Below are 18,932 nucleotides of genomic sequence, written 5' to 3'. Positions count from 1 at the left end.
ATTACACTTGGTTGTTCCAAGAATTTTTTGTTCAACCTGTTAACAGCATCAGTGTATACGTTCCATCCATCTCCTTCACCTGGTGGTGAAATAGTAACTGGAAAATTATCAAAAGTTTCACGACCAGCACTGCCTAAAAAGTTGTAAAGAATTGCTAACTTGCGTTTGGGTGAATAACTTTCAGCATCTATAGCAACCAAATAATTTTCAAAAGATTTAAACCAAAGTTTCCATGTTTTTTTGGGTGTGCCTGGTCTTGGTAGAAAATTATCCAACTGAAAGATTTGCTGAGAAGCCATTCAAATAAGCAGTACTTGTAATAATAAAGAGCTGGTTGTGATAAAAGAGGTGGTTAAGTGTCACAAGGTGTTTGCCAAATTTTATGAGCAATAAATAGCAAGAAAACGTTGCACGCGTGTGGAGTATGTTAAAACTTACAGTTAATGTCCCAAGAAGAGTTCAGAGATCAGGCTCCAATAAATATGCAAGGGGAGTGTGCGCGAGTGAGGTCAATCACAGTGCACGTTTAAAAGAAAAGGGAGTTGTTGGATGCATCGACCAATCAATCCTATGCTTCCGGATTGAGAGGTTATCATGCCAAAAGCGGAACTCACCCTGCGAGAGGTACGTCACTGAAAGGAGAGGAAGTCCTGCGCTAATCTGGAAACCTGCCTCTTAAGCCAGTTCGAGACTGCGTTCAGAAGAGGAGTTTCCTTAGGGGGACAACAGAGCCCACATGCCTCAGCTATAAATCGATGAAGAAATATGTGTTGCAGAGGAACGGTGCCTTGACTGAAGACCATTGGCAAATCAGCTGATTCAGTGAAGGTAGGAGGCACAAGGTTTGTGGTGTTGAAAGAGGAAAAGAAGATAAATCGTCACCAAATGAAATGTTGAATCTTCTTATGAATAAAGTAAATCCAATGGAAAACAAGTAGAAGTAGTTTTGATTATTTATTCAAGATAAAGTGATGACACCACTGGAGTGCGTCCTTCCTCTCCGAAGTCCAAACGGAATCTGTTGAGAGTGACCGTTCATACTTCAGGGAGGAGATTGAACGCACGGGAATGCTTATTTAATAAATGCTTATTTAAATCATAATTACACAGCATGCGCGCATAACAGCAATTGCGCGCATGCAATTAATAGAATGTTTCTACTGAGATGAGCTCGTGAAGACAATGAAAGCTTGTGAACATAGAATGCAGCTCGTGAACATAAAGTAAACTCTAATCATGTCAAACTAGAAATATATACAACATATTACAGTATTACATAAAACTGGGGGATTGCAAGGTGTAGAAATCACATATCATCTTCCAAAGCTCACTGTGCTGTTATACACACAATGCGCTTAAACGTACACATGATAGACCTGCTAAACATATATGTGAAGGCTTTAGATCTGATGTCACTTCTTGTGATGCCACTTCCTGTAAAGTCGTGGCTTGTGATGCCACTTTCTAATGATGTAAATTCCTGTGATGCCATGTGTGATGGTGTGATGCCTCGCGCTGTGATGTCACTTGCATACACCCAAACTAGGTTAGTCCCCCCACTTCTTTTTTTAGGACTTGTGCCCTGGTACTTCGTCTAGAAATACCTGCCAATGGTTCTTGTTTAGGTAATAGCCTCTCGACTTTTAAAACCTAACAATAGTTAACTTCTTCTTTCCTGAATTTGCCTTCCCCCCAATGCAAGTTAATGTGCATGTCTGTCTCCAGCAGAAATATTTTCCAGGCTCGAGATGCCTCTGTCCACCAGGCGCGCAACACCCATTGGGCTCACCGGGCTTCAGCCCCCCCCCCCCCCCCCCCCCTGTGTGTCAGCCCGGCTGAGACCGCCTCGCGGGCTGGCGTCCATCTAATTGCAGCCGCACCCGAGTACTTCACAGGTCTTTAAAAGACCATTTACTCGTAAATGAGGCTTTTGTTGTGGTTTCACTCCTCCTAACAGCCACACTCCCCCGAAATCTTTTTCAGCCCCCCCCCGAAATTTGGCTCTAGTTGCCCGCCTGCTGCCCACCCAACCCATTTGAAGACCTCTCCTACGCGTTCCCTGAGCAACAATATCAGTAGCTGCCTGTGACAGTTGTGACGAGCCTGCGTAATAAACAGGAAAGCTCACGCGCTGCAGGACAATCACTTCCGGGGCGGCAGGCGCTCGCCTCCGTGCGGTGAGTCTGTACCAGTTCGGTCGTTTTTCTAACCAATCACATAACAAGTGGGCGGTGCATCTGCCAAGCCCCTCCTACTTTGTCCCTTCTGTCTCAATCATCGTGCACTAGCTTTCCGATTGCCTCTCTCTGTGTCCTGTAATGGAAGTCGGTTAGAGCCGGCAAGGCTGAGGCAATCGGATTTTGGTGAAGTTCTGTGCCGGGAGGTAAGGCCCAATTTTGAGAAACTGCCGCTTTGTTCAGGAAGTCTGCAGGCATGTATGCTCGTCATTGTGCCTTCCCACAGATTTGTAAACCTGCTAAGTTTTTAGTAAACGTATGTAGTTTCTAGTTTACAAGCTTTCATTTCTGCAGAGTTTTTAGTAAGCACACGTGTCGTTCTAATTTATTGTGTGTTTTTATTTGAATTTGATGTACCTTGTGCGTTGAAAATTTGCGGGACATGGCAAGCAGGTCAATACGTGTTTAGAAATAAAGTTGAAATATCCAGCCTTGAGTATCCGAGATTCTAATTGCTCTGTTAGTGGAAGCGTCGCTACCGAAATGTGCAGCGAACTGCCAGCCGGTCTAGAGTATTGACTGCTCATCAGTTCTCTTCATTGCTCAAAGTCCTACTTGTCCTCGTCCCTTTAATTACTTAGGATAGACTCCAGTCTCACGACCGAAAACAAATCAAGAATGTTTTGACACTTAGCCCACCAACCCTCAGCTGTGTACTATAAGAAATGGCGTTCACTTAGAACATCTGGTAATCCAAAACTCTTGCAAAGGGAGGAACTTAAGGGGGTGCGCTGGTTGTAATGATTGGGACATGTAGGACTAAAAGTAATGTCTCGGCATCTCGTCCTCATCATTACTAATGAAGTATAACAAAGCGATAATGATAATGCCTTTGACAAACAAACACTAAATGCAAAACACAGGGACTTAATTGCAGTAACAGTGATTAGATCCATCTAAAATGTAAAAGCCATGTAAACCATAGTTTTGCAGATTGTAATATACCAAACCCAAAGTTTTTCTGAACATTCTATATTCTCTGAAGTGTATAAGGTTTTATAAAAGTGTGTTCTGAAACCCAGTTACCAACTCTACAAATCTCATCCAAAGAAACTTCTTGAAATTGAGCCTGAGAAGCGGTAACACTGAGTGTCGAAATGCTTGATCGATCTCGTAAAAAACTGGGGTTTAACTTTTATTAATAAATGCAAAAAATAAATAAAACCAACAGCAATATTGCCATTTTAATTACTGCTACACGGCTGTTGATGGAAAGCGGTATTATGCCTTTTCAATAAAAGTGCCTGTGCTTTATTCCAGGTTGCAATATAATTTAAAGAACAGATTTCTCTGAAATCATCCGAGACATAAATACCCAAGTATCCTATTGGGCGAGTAGCAGAATAATGCTGTCGTATTTCTATGGGCATTATTTGAGGGGAGCAAAAAAGAGTAGCACTTCAGACTTGCTATTGTTGCCCTTCTATCCCCTAATGTTGGTAAATGTCTGACGCCTTGCAAATGCATTACAAATATTTTGTTCAGTGACTGCTACGTAGAGAATCATGTCTGCATAAAGTTTGATTTTGGGTGATTCTCCCTAAAGGGGCTTCAATAGGTGGATCCTGCCACATTGCCGCAGCTAGAGGCTCGATGAAGAGAGCAAAAGGGAGTTGTGACACGGGGACAACCCTGTCTTGTGTGTCTTCTAATTATAATGTGTCCTGCCACCTGTGAATTGATTACCATTTCCGCCTCAGCTTCCCCATATACATTTTGCAGCAGTGAGACAAACTTTGGGGGGGGGGAACCCAAAGCGTTTGAGAATAGCAAATAATACCTCCCACTGTACTAGGTCAAATGCTTTCTCAGCATTGAACATGATAATCGCAGCTGCTGTGTCTGTGTAGGGTAATCTAATGCCTGGACTAAATAATTTGTATTATATGAAACTATTCTTGTGGGTATAAAAACACTTTGGCAGCTATGCACTATGGCGTGGGCTGCTGGGGCTAATCTAGCCGCTAGAATTTTAGTAAGTAATTTATAATCAATATTTAATAAACCGATCGGTCTATATGAGCCCGGTTGTTCGGGTGGTTTGTCCTTTTTAAGGAAGCTGACGAGATCTGCCTCAGGAAAATAGTGTGATCTTGCACATCCTGCTAGTATTTCATTACATAAAACCACCAAAAATGTTGTGACTTTCTCCTGGAATATTTTATACATCTAACCTTGTAAACCATCCTTACCAGATGCTTAGGCATTTGGCAGGGATTGAATGGCCGCCCTAACTTCCGTCAATGAATTAGGGGCAATGATTGAGGCTTGAAGCTCCTGATTTAAAAGCTAGAGCTCAATTAAGCGAAGGAAATTTGCTATTCGATACTCCGGAGTAAAACTCTGCAGAGTATAAAGGCTTGCACAGTGCGCAAGAAAACTGTGTCCAATGGCCTCGGATTGTGTAATAATAGTGTTGCTCGTTTCATCAAAGAGGGACTTAATGACTTCACGATTTTATTTGCGTTTAATAGACCACGTCAAGAAGTGCCCTGCGTGTTCACTTTCTTCACAGTATGTCTGAAATGTGAATGTTCGATTGATTCAGTATTCCGTCCATCATCTGTTCTTTTTGCATTTGTCGCCCTAAGTGGAAAGGGTATGCCCAGACGTGGGTCCCTTTGCTTGCTACGCCATCAGATTTAAGCTATCCTGGCTGATGAGGGGTGAAACCCCAAAACCGGTTCTAGGATGCTTGTTTCTGGTCCACAGAGGACTTGGCCTGGCAGTTCAGGCTAGACTGATTTGCATATGGCTGGGTCTAAACTGGAATGGCGTGGCGTGCAAAAAAAGATGGATTTAACCCAGATCTGTGACTGGGGTGAATGTTCGATTGTTTCAGCATTCTGTCCATCATCTGTTCTTTTTGAATTTGAAAGCACTATCACTGGTTTATTACTTCAGGGGAGATATAGCGATCTTTTAAACTCAGGGGGTCTGGGAAAGACGGAGGTAGGAGAGTGGGTGGCATGGAGGGGCAGACAGGCAGGACGGTGGGTGGGTGCTCCACTAGGGAGCCCAATGCGGGAGTGAGGGGCTCTAAGGATGAGGGAGCAGAAGGGTTAAGCGGGGGTGAGCTCTGAAGCTTAAAAGTCAGATAGGTAGGCTAATAAGAGCAAGTTCTAAAAATATTGTTGAAGAGAGGACAAGTCAAGGCATTCAGCGGATAATGGGAACACCACCAGAGCAAACAACTCTAGCTCAGCAGGGTGGCCAAGTCAGTAGCTTGATGAAATGAGTCCCCTCAGTATGAGCACTACATGAATAACATTTGTAATGTTAATAGTATTAATAATCGCACAAAGTTTAGAGTAATTTTAGCATGTGTACATTTCTCCAAAGCTCAAATAATTTTACTTCAGGAGACTTGCTTGAAATACCAGACTGGGCCGCCCCGGATCCCGAATTACCCTATAGAGGATGACATTTCCACTCTAAGAGAAGTTTATGACCTACTATTCCCTCTGTAAGGCCTAGTGATCATTGGGGGCGATTTTAATATTGCACCAGAGGTGCACCGAGACTGCTCTCAAAAGAACAAGCTTCCAAATAAGCCTAAACCGCCTACCTTTTTAGCACACATGTGTAAGGATTTTGCCTTAATTGATCCTTGGGGCATGGACTTTCCAAACAGGCAGGAGTATACTTGCTATTCTAAGCGATTCAACTCCGCTTCACACATTGACTTTTTTCTAATTTCTCACAAATGCATTATAGTGAGTTCTGGTATCTTGGCAAATCCCTTTTTTGGACCATCAGGCTCCTTTCCTCTACGTGATAGTGCACACCAAGAAGACATCACATCCGCATTGGCAGCTTGATAAATCCCTACTCACAGATGGGTATCGCAAATGCGCGTTGAGCTAGAGCACTTTTTAAAGAGAAATTTAGGGAAGGCTTCAACTTTCGCTGTATGGAGCGCCTGTAAAGCTTTCATTAGAGGTAAAGCAATTTCATTCAAGGCTCAGGTGAACAGGCTGCGGCATGAAATACATACAAATGCAGGTTGTGAAAGCATTTTAGGGCTTCTGTTTTCAAAGCCAAGGTCGGCTGCCACCGTGTGTCTTCACAGAAACTAAGGCTAAAAAAAAAAGATCTCAAGATTCCTGCGACCAAGCAGGAGAAGCTCAACCAGTGCAGTTTTTTTGCTTTGCGTTCTGAAACTTGTTGCCCTTCTATATTAAAACCAGGAGTACAAGTCCCAGAATGCGAAGTAAAAACCTGGATTGGATGAGGTGTCTGGTCTTGTGACTTATTTTCTGTTAAGGCTAAGTCTCCCTGTGTCCACCCTGCGTTCACATGTGCCATTTCAGTCATATGCTGTGCTGTACATATCACAAGGAGTGTTCGACGGAGTAATAGTAATGTCTGTGATTTACAGTGCTTGGGGCAAAAGAGCACTAGATAAACATAAAAGCTATAGTTATTAAAAAGTGATTTGCTTTTATGCCATTTTTGTTTTTTTGCATTCTCATAGATCACATGTTTTGAATGTAAACTGTTGATAAAATGTATAGCAAACATATGCATGACGCAAATACTACGTAAAATATTGCAGGTATAAAGGGAGCTTGACATTTCACAGGTATTGAGTAATAAAGAAGTCACACAAAACATAAACTTCATAGTTGTGCAAATAAAACAAATAAGGGGGAAAAGTTTCACTAAGCCACTCAACAGCAGATTTGATTCATTCTTGGAAAGGAAGCCCATATAAAACATTGGAAACTGTAAATAAAAATACTTATGTATATGTCCTGATATCGAAGACGATCTTGGGGAGGGAAAAAAAACAAGGCACCAGTCCAGGAAATAATTCCCAGGCATAGAAGCTGCCAGAGGTTCAGAAGGTTGATTAACCTATTACTTAAAAAAAAATTATTATTTATTTATTTGTTTAAAAAAAAACAATGAAGGCAGTAACCAGTACAGGCATTGTGTCATGATGAGCGTACAGGCTTATACAAATACAATGACATAACGGAGCAGGCATTAAAACGAGAACGGTACAGTGAGCGATGAAGCAATACAAAACATCAGAGGCGGCACAGTGTCGGCGACCCCAGTTCGCAAACAGTCACAGTGTTCGGTCGTTGAAGTGAGTCCAGAAAAAAAAGGGAGGGGGAGGGGGGGGGGGGAGAGAAGGACGGGAGTACAGAAATCCTATAATGTACCTAGAGAGGTTCCATCAGGCATCACGGTATTGGTCGGTGTGTTGACGGGCCCATCGAGGGGATGAGCAAGTAGGTATGTCGTAGGGGGCCCCCAATTGTCACGAGGACGGGATGCAAGGGGGAGCAACTCAGCAAAAGCGTACATTTGTTCCTGCCAGAATACCATGTCTCGGATCCAATCCTTACATTTTAGTACTCTGCCCCGACCCCACCTACATGCTATGTGCCGTTTGGCGAGGAGGAGACTGAAGGAGATGAATTTCCGGTGTGTAACAGCTAGCGGCTTGGTAAAACCAAGGAGAGCAAAGAGGGGAGTGTACGGAAGGTATAGCGACGTCATTTGGCCCAGGGCTTCGAGGACCATGAGCCAATATTCCTGCACAGCATTGCAGTCCATGCCAGGTGTAAGAAGTCAGCTCCTGCAGCCCCACAACGGTCGCATTTATCATTGTCGCGCAATTTGAAACGATGAAGCTGAGCTGGTGTATAATATGTTTGGTGAAGGAATTTATAATGTAGAATGCGGAGATGGTTACTAGATGTGCTTTGTTCCATCTGAGTGTAACAGTATTTCCATTATTCGTCAGTAATAGCCAGCCCCAATTCTGCGGACCACTTGTCTCTGGTAGTGTTCTGTGTAATGCTCTGAGTGGCATACAGAGTGCGGTATAGGAAAGAAACCAGATGAGGTGCCGCGTCCCTGTGTAATAATAGGCGCAGAGGGAGGGACCTCCGGGGACTCCCGAGGGTAGGTAGGGGTGTGTTCTTTGAGTCCCTTGCGCAATCGGATACATAAAAAGATGTCCATAGGGGAGGGTGGCAATGTGGAGAAAAGTTGCTGCGATGTGCGGAATGTGCCATGAAGATAAAGATCCCCCAAGTTTTAATACCATATTTGGCTTGGGGCTTCTTGAAGACTCCTTCCTGGAGTACGGGCATGTTCGGGTGATATGCTAGGGGGAGCAGGGGTGAATCTATCATGGGGGCTTGGATTCTCGTAACAATGTTTTGCCATGCCTTTACCGTGCTGGTGATGGGGGATGAGTTGGCATCACGCGGTGCAACAGCAGTAAATATGGCGCCCCCCATTGGGATGGGATTGGATAGCCAGTGCTTGGCGGCCACCTGCGCCATGTACCTGGGGGGGTGAAACCAGAAGTGGGCGTAGCGAGCCTGTGTACATGTGTATTAAAGTTCAAAATTTGGTATGTCGAATCCCCTTGCGAGTATGGTCTAGTAAGGGCGTCCCATTGTATTCTAGGTTGATTACCACCCCAGGTGAGGCGAATTAACTCTGTGCGTAGCATCATAAAGAATGCTTTCCCCAGATCGTAAGGTATGTTCAGAAATAAGTAAAGGAGTTTAGGGAGAATAACCATTTTGATCAGGGAAATGCGTCCAGTGATGGAAAGCGGTAGGGCAATCCAGCGGGTAACATTGTCCCGTAATTGAGCCGCAGCAATTCTTCGCGATTCACGGTGACGTGTATACCTAGATATTTAACCTCTACGGGGCACCAGGCTATGGGGAAGTCTGGGGCAAACTCCGTGACCGATGTGGTGAGGGCAAAGATTTGAGACTTAGACCAATTGATATGTATCCCGGATAGCTCCCCAAATCTCACAAACTCGCAAAGTAGCGGGTTTAGATTAACTTGGGGTTCCTTGACAGAGCGTGATGTCGTCCACATATAGTGATATCAAAATGTGCCGAAGTGGGCATCGGAGGGCCTTGTCGTGGTGGTATTGTCGAATCTTGGCAGCAAGAGGTTCAACCGCCAAGGCGAACAGAAGGGGTGAGAGCGGGCACCCACGCCGGGTACCACCGGAGATGGGAATGGAAGGTGAGGAGTGAGTACCTTAGCCTCGGGACCGGTGTAAAGTAGGCGAACCCAAGATAGAAAACCCTTCGGCATGCCCATGTTTTGAAGTACTACAAACAGGAAGTCCCACTCCACAGAATCGAACGCCTTAGTGGCGTCGAGAAACACAGCAGCCAATGGTATCTTTGGGTCTACCGTGCAGAGAGCGGAGAAGAGCGTGCGAAGATTATGTGAGGTCGCCTGGCCAGGGATAAATCCAGCATGGTCCGGAAGGACCAATTTTTCCATTAATAAACTGAGGCAATTAGCGAGGATCTTTGCGAGGATCTTTGTGTCCGTATTGAGCAAGGATAGGGGTCTGTAGGAGTCACAGCTATCTGCTGGCTTTCCAGGCTTCAGGAGAGACGAAATCAAGGCCAACCTCATAGATGGCGGGAGACAGCCCAGCTCCTGTGCTTCATTAAAAACAAGTTGGAGGACTGGTATTAATTGAGTAATATAGGCCTAATAGAAGTCGATAGGGAAGCCGTCAGAGCCTGGGGCCTTACCAGACCTCATTTGCATGATCGCCTCATGGATTTCGTCATTTTCAAAGGGCGCAGCAAGGAACTCTCGCTGCGAATTGCCAAGCCATCCGAGGGCGAAATGTCCCGCAAAAACGGGCCAAAATTGGGGGGTGCATCTCTGCATGTGCCATACAGGCTAGTACAGAATTCAGTAAAGGTATGAAGAATGTCTTGACTGTCTCTGTGCGTACCCCGTCGGAGTCATTAATCTCAAGAACGTAATAAGAAAATCTAGGTTGGCGAATAGTATGTGCTAGCAGCTGACCAGGGCGCTCGCCCTCCCCGTATCTGCGCCCGACATGATATTTTCCCTGAAAGCGTGCCTCTGAGTCAGCAGTCTCCTTCTATTCCGTGAGCTTATCTCTAAAGGAAGCGAGGCATGAGCCCGAGTCATCCTCCCCAAAGGTTAGCCTCCAGCTGCTTGAGTTCACCCTCTAGCCTGTGAAGAGTGCGACGGATGTCTCGCAAATCCCCAACGCTCTTGGCCATGCAAACCCCTCGGGTCGTGACTTTAAAGGCCTCCCAGACTACGCCTATCGAGGAGACAGAGTTCATGTTGGTCTGAAAAAAGTTAGTGATTTCCTCTTCGACCTCGGACCTGAATACAGTGTCAAGCAGTGCCTCTGGCCTTAGTCTCCAAATTCTAGGGGTGGAAAGCAAGCTGGGCAGGGCAATTGTTATCAGCACCGGAGAGTGGTCTGAGTAGGTTCTGGCAAGGTGTTTGACCTGGCGAAGCCAGGGAACTGCCCCCCTGGACACCACCCAGTAATCCAGACGGGCCCAGGAAGCATGTAGAGCAGTATAATGAGTTCCCTCCTTCCTGTCAGGGTGATTGTGTCGCCACGCATCTGTGGGCCGTGAGTATCCCCTGCAGAGCCTTGTGCGTTTTCGTATAGTGCAAGGGGGAGGGGTTAGATCTATCTATAGCCGGGTTAAAAGCGGTATTAAAATCTCCCCCCAGATAACAGTTGATGCCACCTGCAGTATGCGTTCCCATAGTGTGGTGTAGAAATCAGGGTCGTCAGTATTTGGCCGGTAACAACAAACCACTGTGACCTACTGAGTACCCAGCACACCCCAAAGTATACAGGTTTGCCCCAAGGGGTCTTGCTGTGTGCCCCCCAGAATGAAGGGAGTATTCCGTTTTACAAGTATTGCTACACCCCTAGAGTACGTGGAATAGGAAGAGAAAACTCGTGTGGAGGCCCATTTACTGGCAAACGTAGGAGAGCGGGCAGGGTCCAGGTGAGTTTCCTGCAACACTGCCAGGTGCACATGATGCCTGTCCAGATATGCAAGGATCTACCTGCATTTCCGGGGGTCTCAGAGGCCTCTGACATTCCAGGGGATTAGGTTAAGGAGTACAGGCTCTGTATGTGATGAAATGCCAATTTATGTTAGGGAGAATGTAACATGCCTTGGACAACTCAGTGTAAAAAGCTTCGTGCAATGGACGGCCTGCTTCTGCCTGTGGAGAGAGAAAAAACAATACAAACAAACACTTCGAACCCACCCACGACGGCACCCCAAACGTGCCGGCTATTGCCCTCATTACCCCAAACCACTAACCCATTGCAACAGTGCAATAAGGAGTCAAACATAACACAAGAAATTTTCCTCGGGGGGGAACTCCCGTGTGGCGGTACGCTGGTGGGCTATGAAGAACCTCCCCCATTTAATTCCTAGGGACCCTTTCCCAGTGGACCGGGGAGATAGGGTGCCCATAAAGAAGGGGGGAGTGTTGCTTGGCATACCATGATGTGCAGGTTAAAATACACGCTTTTAGCAATGCACCAGAGAGCATAAAGGATGTAGACCAAGTGACAATCATGTAATTTTAGAAAAATGTATCAACAGTAACATTCACTATAAAAACTATGGACCTGTAGAGCACCTATTCTCGGCGCTTGTCTGCAAGCTGTGGTAATACTGAAAAGAGTCTCCGATCTTACCAAGTGGAAAATACCGGGAAGGCACGTGTCTCTACCTCATGTCCAGAGCAGCAGCAAAATGAAGTCAAAAACACAGCAACTCAAACAACGCTCCTGAGTGGGAAGTAGGAGCATCAGTGGAAAACAAGTGCTCCCGTTAGAGACAGAACGCCATCGCAGAGTTCGGTGCAGTCAGTCAGCACTCAGCGATGGAGATTGGGAAAGGCGATCTGGAGTCTCCCTAGATGGAGTGCTTTTCCTGACGGTGGGGAGAAAGTCATCCACTTGCTGGTTGTTGGTAAAGAAATTATGCTTGTCGCGGTAAGTGACCCTCATGCGAGATGGATATAATAGGGCATACTCGATCTGCAACTTGCAAAGTTTCTGCTTGACTGGCAAGAACTTACGCCGGGCTTCCTGTACCGCCATCGTGAAGTCAGGATATATGGAGAAGTTGGCACCTTCAAATTGCAGGTTTTTGTGGTCCCTGGCGAGTCGCAGTCTCTATAGTTTAGGAGTCGCGCGACAATCGGCCGTGGATCGGCTCCCGGATATCGATGAGCACGCTCCACGATGAATTGGGTGGAGAAAGCGTCCGCTCCAAAGGTGGTACGTAAGAGGCGTTCAACAAAATCTTCCATTCGGCCCGTATTTGCACTTTCGGGGATTCCAGTGACGCGGATATTATTGCGCTGACTTCGGGCCTCCAAGTCCTCGTTCTTGGCTGCGATTACTTTAAGAAGTTTATCCATTTGCGCCACTTGTTGTGTCACCTGCGATGTGGCGTCCTCCGTGTCTGAAATGCGCCTTTCTGCTTCCTTAAGTTGTTCGTCATGTTTCTCCACTTTCAGAACTATATAATCCATGCGGGTATTCATGGAGTCCATCTTATTAGAAAGGTCCCTCAAGCTGTGCTGCATTGCCAGCAGAAGAGTTTTAACCTCATCCATAGGAGCGGACGGTGGGAGGGATGACGCCATGTTCGCCGGCAGGTCAGTTTCATCAGCATTGGAGCGGGTGACAACTCTCTTTGCATCAAAAGGGAGTTTAGTTTGGCGACTGTCGGATTTCACCATGATGAAAAGACGTACTGGGGAGGGTGCTCCAACAGTGAGAGAGTGGAATAGACCCTACCGGTCAGAGAGTGGGCCACGCAGGAGGATATTTCAGCAACTCCGACAAGAGAGACACAATTAACAGTGAAAGAGGGTCAATGACGCCAAGCAGTCAGTCACTGAGGGTCTTCGCCTTCCCAGAGTGAAGCAAGTGACAATAGGCTTGATGGTAGTAGAAGTGAGAGGTCAAGAAGAGCCAGTGCGCCAGGGGAGAAGAGCAATGAGGACAGGCCAAAACTTCCCCGAGTGAAGGGGATATTATGATGGGGCGGAGGTCCGGGATTCAACAAGAGAAATGGTGGTGTGGATTAAAACGTCTCAGCAGCAGAAAGGAGCTCGGGCCGCTCCTGTGGAAATGGTCACCTCCGAGCCCTTGGCTGGGCACTGCGAAGGCTGCCCAGGAGAAATCACAGCTTGACGCAGGTGCTCCTGTAGGATATTGCCGTAGCAACGTTGTAGGACACTCCCTGGAGACCCACCGTCCAGCAGGGCTACACCACCCGCCTCACCAGGCCAGACGCGAGGCCGCTGCGCACAACTAACAGGTCCCCGAGGGGGGGGAGCCGCCTCCCAGCACCCCGTATCTCCAGCGATGGCGCTAATCTCAGGGTTGGGTCTTGCCGCTAGTCCGCCAAGGCGCCTGCAGTCCATTCCCGGCCCCCAGCCCCTCGAAGTCCACAGACCATTCAGGAGCGTCAAGTCTAAGGTTGGGGGCAGGGGGAGTAACGCTGAGGAGAACGGCGGCTGCCGATGAGGTGGGAGAGTAGGCGGCGAAGGTGTCGGGCCAGAGGAGGGGGCTTCGCCCCAAACAGGTATGAAGGAGCGCCCGCGGCCTCACCGTAATGGAGTCCTTCGTCGGGTGATCTGCAACTCGCCCGTCGTCTGTACAAGTTACGGCCCTGGAGATTCCAGCGTACGGCCTCAGCGGCAGTCCACTGCACAGCGCCCAAAGCAGTAGTGAAAGGCGAAGGGCGGATCGCAGCCGCAGGCTGAGCGGCCCAGGCGCCACGTGGGAGCCCTCGAGCTCATCTGACCAACGCAGCCGCCCGCCAGTCACTGCAAGGCTCTGCTCTTGTCTCGGGCAGATCTCTCCAGCGCTAGTGCAGCATCAGACGGCAATATCGGAAGGCGTCTTCACCATCGCCTGGCAGCAGCAAATGTCAGGAGTCGCCGCCAATGCCCACAGTAGTTAGAGCAGTAGGTTAACCCAGGATAAATGATGATTAGAAGAGCCAAGCGCCCGGAGCCTCACAGGCGTGCGGCCCTCTTGGTTGTGCGCCACCTAGTGCCCCACTGATTAACCTAGTACTTGCTTTAGTAAAATGACAGCCGTGCTAGACTTCCAGCGAGATCTAAACCCTTTGCTTTCCATAGAACAGTGATTTGAGAGCACCCGCGCCCAGAAGCTCATATCTATAAGGGCTTCATGACATGATAACATATTTCCCGCCTGAAAAAACACATTACTAATCAATACTTTTCTCATTATTCATATGACTTGACAACTGTATAAGTCCCCAAATAGTATCATTAGTGTGTCTCATGCCAGGGGTATACTTAAAACTGAATTTAGACAGGACAGCATCTGTAGTAGGGACCTTTTCATTATTTTGGATTCGTCATAGGTCACCTGATAGCCTGAAAAGGTAGCATCCACTTGCAAGAGGTCAGTAGCAACAATGTTCTTCTGCTAGATGCAAAACCGGAGCAGATTATAAGTAAATGCAAAAAGGCCAATGGTCCCCTTAAACAGAAGGTAGTCATGGCTTGCTCCATCCCGGGTTCAAAAGCTGTTACTTGCCCCAATCTAACCTTTAAGGCCCACCTCCTTATGTGTGTGCTCTTTATATCCCACAAGTGAGATTGGATATGCCCCCATACCTTACATCCTTTTAATGGCACAGGTTATCTTTCTTACACACATCTTCTGAATCACTCCTCCTAGAGCCCTCCATAACTAAATGCTTTACTATTTGCTTCTGTTGCGTTACGGACAGCCGTTGGGAGTTTCTTCTCTCCTGTAACATCTAATGAAGCCTTAATATCCAGTAGGTTAGCCACCCACCTGTCTGCATACTTTTCCGGCAGGCTGGATTTTATAATTTGCCTTAAGGAACCCTCTTCGGCTCTAAGGAGTCCAAGCCAATAACTAAGGAGCCATTGGTTATACTTAAATAGGGCATTTGTTACGCCCAATTCAAGTCTCAGTGCACTGTTTACAGTTCCTTTGGGTAGGCCCAAACATTTCTTCCATACATTCATTTCGATGACTTGTATTCTTCTTGCAAATCTTAAGAGGGAAAACCTCACACCCATACAGTAGCAAACTCACTATTTTTGCATTGTATGTCTCTCTGAGCACTTCGATGGATTTATGACCCAGTGCAACATCCATCCTAAATAATGCGCCTGCAATGGCCTTAACCCTCCCTTCCTGTATATCTCTATGCGGCGTAAAATTAAGATTATATCTAAAAAGAAGGCCAAGATAGAAATATTCTTTTACCTACTCTAACAGAGCTCCATTTAGCCACCAATTAGGCCTTTTTTTCAGTCCCCCCCTCCCCCCCCTTTCGAAAAAATCATTACCTTAGTCTTAGCCCTATATATTTTCAAAAACTTGGACCTGCTATACTCAGCAAATGCATCCAATTGTCTCTGCAGGCACACCGGGGTCAAATCCAACAAAACCGTATCATCGACATAAAACATTACTGGAGTGGCCTAATTTCCAAGTTTTGACGGAAATGCTTGGCCCACACTCAATTCTATCATAGAATTGGCATTTTATATATATATATATATATATATATAACAGTAAGTTTCTCGTCAATGGTGACAAAAGGATGATCCAGCCCAATTCCATATACGCAAAAGAATTTATTTCAATATGGCATGTAGCAAGTCAAACGCCCGACGCGTTTCGGTGCAGCCGCAACTTGATCACGGGTCATATATATATATATATATCTCGAGACCAACATACACCCCTGCCATAACCCATTAGGGGAATCTAATTTTCTTGATAATGCACCATTTCCCCCCCAATTCCACTCTTGTCCATGAGCCTTCATGTACTTGGATAATCAGTTTTAGCAGACCTGATGGACACTCCAACTTCACCATATTCTCTCAAAGTAAGTGTTTATTAACCATGTCAAATGCTGTTGACAAATCATTATACGACATGCACAAAAGTTGCTTTTTCTAAAAGGATTATTTTTCAGCTAAAAGATGTTATACAAGACAACCATCCATTGTTGAATAGCCTTTTCAAAACCCAATTAGGACTCTTGGGAGAATAGTAGGTTTGCTTACCCAGTTCTCTAACAAACCTGGGGATGTTTTGCATATACCTTACTGAGAATATCCAGTAACGTGATCATACAATAACTTGACAGTGGATCCTGTTTCCCTTTTTTAAAGAGCGGGACCCTTATACTACATTTCCAGGTTGCTGGAATACCCTGACCGTTTACTATAGCTCCAAAAACTGGTGCTAATACTTGAGCCCACAATTTTAAATCAAGTTTAATTGTATCCGAGGAGAGGCCATCCGGACCCTGGGCCTATCTTCATAATTTACAGAATCCAGAGGCAAACCTCTTCCCCTTGCTGCAGCACCTCAACCCACCTGCCCCATACCCCATCCTTTTCGGCCTCTGTAACTTTCTACACTTCCGATAAGTAGCTTACCCAGGTTTCTTTGAGTACCGTGGTGGCTACGATACCTTTTGTCACCCCCAGCACTCTATTAACTATGGTTCAAAAACCCTTTGTATTTCACCCTCCCAACAAAATTATTGTTTTAATCCATCTATTCTCCTTCTCTTTCTAAGCAATTCTTCTAATCTTTTTTCTATAAGTTCTCTTGTAGCCTTTATTTATATATTCACTGTTTACCCCACCTCCTTTATAAGCCTCTCTTATGTTCTTATTTAATTCTACCATAGCCTGGTTTTTGGCAGAGTCCACCGGATCCTTTCAACCCCTTCCACCTTTTGTATCTTCTGCTGCTATTTAGCTTATGAATGTGATTAGTGTCTCGTATTCATGTACTATAAGCTGTGGCGTCAGAGAGGATTGTACTTGCAATACTTCCTTAATTCTATTTTGTGTGTAGCTTTTCAACTTGCCTGTCCAAAAAAGGCCTGCATTTATATAGCAGAACTATTTTTCATTTACCTCCTAAAACATACATCCCTTTGCAGAGTCAGAGTTATTGGTTTATGATAGCTACCTTTTAAACCTCCTACCCCTAGGTCCTTTATTAAACCGAAACTTTCGGAAGAGAGCATGACATAGTCTTTTTTTTTTTGTTGTTGTCAAAGTTGTATACAGGTCATGACACTGGTAATATCACGGAATGGACCGGCAAGCGAAGAATAGGAAAGAGAAAGGTACAGACCCAGACCCAAACCCGGACGTAGACGAGGCAAGCTTCACCACTAGTAATATATGCCAAAGTAGGTGTACAGCTGTGCGAAAAGATGAGGCGTAGCAGGCCCCAAAACTGTGCCCCGGAGATCCCCCATGGGCAAACCCCATAGACCAATAGTCCGGTGTCCACAGTCTAGGTAGAGAATAAGAGTCCATTCCAGCCGCAGTCTCCGTGCCAAGGAACATCAAACTGATTTTATAGAAAACCCAACTCCCCACAAATCCCCCCCTCCCCACCCCCTATTAGGAAAAAGAGAGAAAGAACAGAAAGAAAAGGAAGAACCATAGAGAGAGAAGAAGAGGAGAAGCTTGAGGAGGGAATCCGGAGATCCAGGGTCGGAGGCATATCCATCAAGGGCGGGAGGCCGGGCGATGCCTCAGCCAGGCAGCACCGTGTCCCCGAAAGGGACCACCAGGGGGACCCCCTAGCGGCGCCCTCAGTAGGCTACAGTTGGAACAGCCGCAACACCCTAATCTGGGGCGGGCAAACAGCCGCCGGCAGACCCCGAGAGAGGAACGTCACCAGTGGACCCCAGTTGAGTTTGAATGCCGGATAGTCATCTCTAAAGATATCCGCCATTCTCTCTAGACTTAGAAGCCTCCAAAGGCGGGAATGCCACATCGAGGCCGTGGGAGCTGCCTGTTTCTTCCAGTTGGCAGCGATAGCCACCTTCGCCGCCCCCAAGCAAAGCCACATAATGGCCTTGTCTGCTCTGGTCTGATAGCGCAGGGAGGGGTCTCGAAGGCCCAACAGCGCAGTCTCAATAGATGAGGGGATCGGATAGCCCAACTTAGTCTTTATTTGCGCCAGTATCTCTTCCCAAAAAGGGCGAATAGTCGGACAGGTCCACCAGATGTGCTTAAAGTCCCCCAGTAGCTCGCACCCTCTCCAGCAGTGGTCAGAGGTGCCCGGGAAGATGCGCCTCAGTTTGGCTGGGTATAGGTACCAATCTCCCATCACTTTCATATGCGCTTCCCTTAGTTCTATGGAGTGGTTGTGTTTTGCGATGTCGGACCATAGCGCCTCCCAGTCCCGCTCCTCAATCGGCCTATTCACCACCTCTTCCCATGTAGCCTTGAAACGTGGGGTCGGGGAGACCACAGTGGCCAGGAGATGACCGTATAAGAAAGAAATTACCCCCTTCATGGTAGTGGTAGCTCGTATGAATTTCTCAAACGGGGTCTGGGGTCTATTGATCGCCCCCTGCATGGCAGGCGATTGGAGCCAGTGACGTAATTGGAGATATCTGTAGTGTTCAGTTTGCGGAAGGCTAAAGTCAGACCTACATTCTGAGAATGTCATCAACCTAGTACCTCTGAATAAATGCCCAACCATTAAGCATCCTCCCTCCTCCCATGCATTGAAAGGCCCCCTGGTGAGCGCCGGCGGGAAGGCCGCGTGTCCGTGGATGGGGGTGTGAGTGGAAGGAAAAGTGGTCCATCGATCGTCGTGGGATAGAGTATCCCAGACCCGTAGCGTCGTTCTAGTGGGCGTACTAATGTATGTATTATCTGGCCTATCGCAGTTAGGACGCCAGACCAGATCCCAAATCGTCCGTCCCGCAATCGACCTATCCATGTGTAACCAGTGTTTATCTGACTCTCTTTTAGACCACTCAGTCAACACCCGCAGCTGCGCCGCCTTGT

General features: G+C 46.6%; 1 protein-coding gene across 1 annotated transcript in view; it reads left to right on the top strand.

Moving 5' to 3' along the window:
• The first annotated feature begins 2,254 nt into the window (after positions 1–2,254).
• The window catches only part of THUMPD3 (THUMP domain 3 tRNA guanosine methyltransferase), a 97,979-nt gene continuing 81,301 nt past the window's right edge, over positions 2,255–18,932 (top strand). Inside the window, exon 1 of the mRNA XM_085624481.1 lies at positions 2,255–2,383. The gene's annotated coding sequence lies outside the window, so the exon portion shown is untranslated. The remainder of the gene's footprint in view (positions 2,384–18,932) is intronic.

This window comes from Triturus cristatus, chromosome 9 (genome assembly GCF_964204655.1).
Source record: "Triturus cristatus chromosome 9, aTriCri1.1, whole genome shotgun sequence".
Taxonomy (NCBI): Eukaryota; Metazoa; Chordata; class Amphibia; order Caudata; family Salamandridae; genus Triturus; species Triturus cristatus.
Note: the sequence above shows the minus strand (reverse complement) of the source record. Positions and strands in the feature narration are given on the sequence as shown.